This window comes from Amblyomma americanum, chromosome 4, assembly GCF_052857255.1.
Source record: "Amblyomma americanum isolate KBUSLIRL-KWMA chromosome 4, ASM5285725v1, whole genome shotgun sequence".
Lineage (NCBI taxonomy): Eukaryota > Metazoa > Arthropoda > Arachnida > Ixodida > Ixodidae > Amblyomma > Amblyomma americanum.
This window is the reverse complement of record NC_135500.1, coordinates 79,867,079-79,871,522: the sequence shown is the minus strand read 5'-3', so window position 1 is coordinate 79,871,522 and position 4,444 is coordinate 79,867,079. Positions and strand designations below refer to the sequence as shown.

The following is a 4,444-nucleotide window of genomic DNA, read 5'->3' as shown; positions in this document are numbered from 1 at the left end:
AATGTAGAATGTTTGTTACTCGTCCATTCTTTGAGATGTTCGCAGAAATTTTGCTGCCTGCCTGCAGGCCTTTTTTCCTTTTTTCGTTGTTGACAAAGCACTGTACAATTGTATCCCCACTCCTGCCTTGGCCACCAAAAGGTGGCCGGCAGTATTTAATAAATAAATAAATAAATAAATAAATAAATAAATAAATAAATAAATAAATAAATAAATAAAATAAAATAAAGTGTTGTGTATATGTAAAGTGGTCCTGCCTCTCTGGCTATCCTTTCTCGCTATCGCTCCTCTCGGTTTCACCTGTCTTCCCTCCTGTATTTTTCATTTCCGCGCAGCTCAGATATCTCACAAATAACCCAAATAACTCAACTTCGTTAAGCACGGGCAAAGATCATGCAGTTACGCAAGAATATGCCGCTATATTATGCTGCCTAATCATCAGTTACTCGGAGGCACGTATGATTCCGCTAAGTTATCAGTGCACAGCAAGACATTCGCGCCATAGCCTTCTGATTTACTTCCATATAGAAACGCATCATTTACACCTTTCAGTTATTCTGCTCCTCCATAGCGGAGAAAAAAGCAGAAGAAGCCACCGTTCGCGCCGACCTTCAGAAGAATGGCTACACACGTGGCTTTATACAACGCACTGGTCGCCGCGAAGCTCGGAGGACAGGGAGACAAGCCAACAATGAAACAACAAAACACGCGCGTGTTGAGCTTCCATATGTGAGGAGAACCAGCGAGGCACTCGCTCGCATTCTCGGAAAAAATGGATGCCACGTGGCTCACTAACCTGTTTCGACAACAAGCCGCTTCTTACCGCGGCCGAGAGACCGCGTCCCCAGAGAAAAAAAACCGGGTGTCGTCTAAAAAACCCCATGCCCTGAGTGCCCGGCTTCATAAATGGGCGAAACAAAAACTTCCACCAAAGAATAAGGTGACGCAAAAATGACATCCGGCTAATGAATTCAGAGTCCAACCCCCTCGCCGAACACTGCGAGAGCGCCGACCACCGAATAGCCTTCGAGGAGGTGAGCGTCTTGCCGGCGGAACCAAACCTGTTCAAGAGGGGAAATGTGGAGTCATGGCACATCTGGCTCACAAAGGCGGTGATTAATAGGACTCCAGGAACGCTCCCCTCCGCGTAGGTTAGTGGACGGCGCCACGTGCTAACAAAGAGAGAGCAAAGGCAGCAACCTGCCGCTGCTGCTGGCACACTTTAGTCACCCCTGAAGAATTGACCGAGTTGGTCCCAAAACGTTGGGTAAAGATCAAAATACTGCTTGGCGTCAGTGTTTTCTCTCAACTATCTCAAGAACCCAACCAGACGGACTTCCGTCGAAGATGTTTTCGTACGAAATTTTTTACACACTGTAACAAGGGTAGAAAATAGTAACACTCAGAAACACAAGGACCTGTCAAATGAGTAATCAAGGATCACGGAATTGCATTTTCATTCCAAGGTGCACAGGATACTTGAAAGGCGGAAATAAACTACATTGCAGGGCAAAAAATTCTCTACGTATGTCGAAGGGCTTGCTACCAATCTCTTTGTTCTGGAAATATTAATTAGTGCACATGCAAACGTGCCGAAAAAAGCATCCCAGTTTCGATATAATGAGTGCTAAATTCGTCTGAAAAAAATTGGCGGTGGTTTAGCTCTGGTTAAACCTGGTGTGACGCGATAGCTACAGCTGGCCGAGTGGAACTTGGTCACGCGACCAGCCATGTGACGAACCACGTGATCAGCCTCGGCGCCGCGCCCCCGGCAGCTGCTCCGCACCACGTGACCAACCACATGACAGCGTGGCGGCGCCGCCATGTTGAGGGCTTGAAATGCTACCGTAATGTAGGTATCGCTACAAAAGAAGTGCCTGGTAACTGTACCAGACCCCTAGAACAAGTTGCGAACTGGAAATGTACAGACGTGAGCGGAATTGTCTAGAGCGCCGAAGCGGTGTGCAGCAGGACAAATCAAGTTAAATCATTACTCACCTGCTGAGTTCAGGACACTCTGTCTTCAATGTATATGCAGCTTCGCTCGAGCGCAAGCACTGTGCGTGAAACCCAGCACCTCCTTTTAACTTTTGCTTCGCTTGCTCTGCAGACGTACGCTGCAGTCAAGCCTGCTCGCGCCTGTACACAGTTCTGTACGAAGACCATGAAAAATGGCAGTGCAAAAGAAACGGGGACGAAGATGAAGAAACATGAACGACAGGACAAGCGCTGAAATACCAACTGAAATTTTATTGAAATACAGGCAACATCTTATACATTCGAGCACATCACATTTCTGGTTTCCGATAGAAACATAAATGCACATCAATCACCACCTTATCACTTCTCATTATCACTGGAAGCCAGATGCAGGCAACCACTGGAGGGCGTGCCTCCAAAAGGGGAAGAGACGACCGAACTATTGATCGACGTACTGGCAGAAGATGTCTTTACGTCAAGAAATGCAAGAAATGTGACTGCGATTGTGCTTGTTAACCAGAATGCGATTTTCAGTGCGAGCCACTGTTCCAAGAGTCAGAGATAAGTGTACGCACAGAACACACGCTTTTCTAGATGGCGGCGTCTAATTATTCCATTTCTTTCGAGGTTTAATTTGCTTAATTCCTTTTTACCTGACACTGCTTTTGCGCATCTAAATGACTATACTTTTACTTGTTGGTTCATTTCTTTTTATTTTTTGTTTGCGGATTTATTTTTCTTACCCTGCTTTTGGTACGATATCCTGTCTCTGCTTTTGCTACGACGTAAAGATGCGTTATGCGAGTACTTCGGTAGTTTCCTCCGCTCATACGCAACAGTTTTGGACGAAAGCATTTTTGAGCGGGAAACCATTTATGAACGCCATTGTTTGATATAATTGAATATTTCACTATAAACATCAATATATCCCTAGGTCATGCGACGACAGTCTTGAATTTTTCTTCCATTAACGTTCTTGCTATCGTCAAGAGCTTTCCCCATTGGTTTTGTACGGCAAGCTTAACAGTTCAATGCGATCGATGGCAGCACTTTTAAAAAAACACATTGCTAGATATCGGAAGAATGTACCATTACCATGAGTGTTTCCTTAGCAACATCTTACAAGTTTACAATTTTCAAAAATTTTTTCTCAAAATGTTTGATATTTGGAGGCACACCCTCGCGTACTAGCCTCCATCAGGCCTCCAGTGATAATGAGAATGAATGTTGTGGTGATTATGGATGCTCATTCATATCTGTATATTGATAGCCGGACATGTGATGCACTCGAATGTATAAGATATGACCTGCTTTTCAATAAACTTTCAGTTGGAATAGTTTAGAGCTTGTGCTGCCGTCCATGTTTCTTCATCTTCGTTCGCTGAAACGCCCGATATATTTGCAGTGCAGTTGCCACAGTATGTTAGACACATTCACCGATGCACAATTTCGTTGTCAGGTAGCTAACCATTCTAAACCGTTCAGGTCATGACGCCCAAACTGTGCACGGGTCCCACGCACGGGGGCGCCAGGGAAGGCTCTGTGTTTACGTCATTAGAGGAACCCATGTCTCTCGGGTAGACGCAGACGATCACTTGTGACACACGAAAAAGTATTGATAGAGTGACGCCGGAATGTTTACTGGTCGGGCCTCTTCTAAAAGAACATCAAGCTGCGCATTCAGCACCAGCGCCGGCTGTATCGCCCACTACGACAGAGAACCGATCAGTCAAGCGACCGAGGTACATCGAGCATCTGGGCCACAGGATTGCTAGGAAACTAGCGCCACTATTACAAAGCCTTTGAGAACACTCGCAAGTGTGATTAAACTGTGAGAGGGACTTTTATCTGCTTGTCTGGACCTGCGTGCAGCTCCTGAGCACAGAGTTTTGGACTTCACCTGCCGCTCACAAATTGGCACCGGGCGCAATACGAACCACGTGCCAACAGCCTACTGCTACATATTTACATGTAATTCCTGAAAGCTCAATTATGATGACATTAAGGATCTTCCATGTAGGGTGAGACAAAAAAAAGGTGCAAACGGCACCTATGGGCGCAAGGAGAACACTGCTCATGGGAGGAAAAAACAATGCGTCGGCCGGGAATCGAACCCGGGCCACCCGCGTGGCAGGCGAGTATTCTACCACTGAACCACCGACGCCGACAGGAAGGCGTCGTGCAGGGCTCGTCTGATTTCGCAACGTCTGGCTCCGTAATGTAGGTCAGCGTGCTATGCGCTGATCGAGACTGCGCCGTTCGCCGCGTGGAAAACGAGTTGTCGGGCGAACGCCTGCAGTGATCGGCGCCGCCTGCGGTGCATGGTAGAGCTTTTCCTCGTCCAGGCTGCCTGGATCGCTGTTGTCTCTGCGCCGGGGCTCTGTGTGACCTGTTGTGACGAACCTGTGGTCTCTTTTGTTTACTCTGCCCTGCCCGATGCACAAGTTAGAGTGCTGAACGCCCA

The 4,444-nt window shown here is 47.0% G+C and overlaps 1 non-coding gene across 1 annotated transcript; it reads right to left on the bottom strand.

Moving 5' to 3' along the window:
- Positions 1-4,073: 4,073 nt before the first annotated feature.
- On the bottom strand, positions 4,074-4,144 carry TRNAG-GCC (transfer RNA glycine (anticodon GCC)). The gene has a single exon. It is a non-coding gene; the product is annotated as a tRNA-Gly (tRNA).
- Between the last annotated feature and the right edge of the window lie 300 nt (positions 4,145-4,444).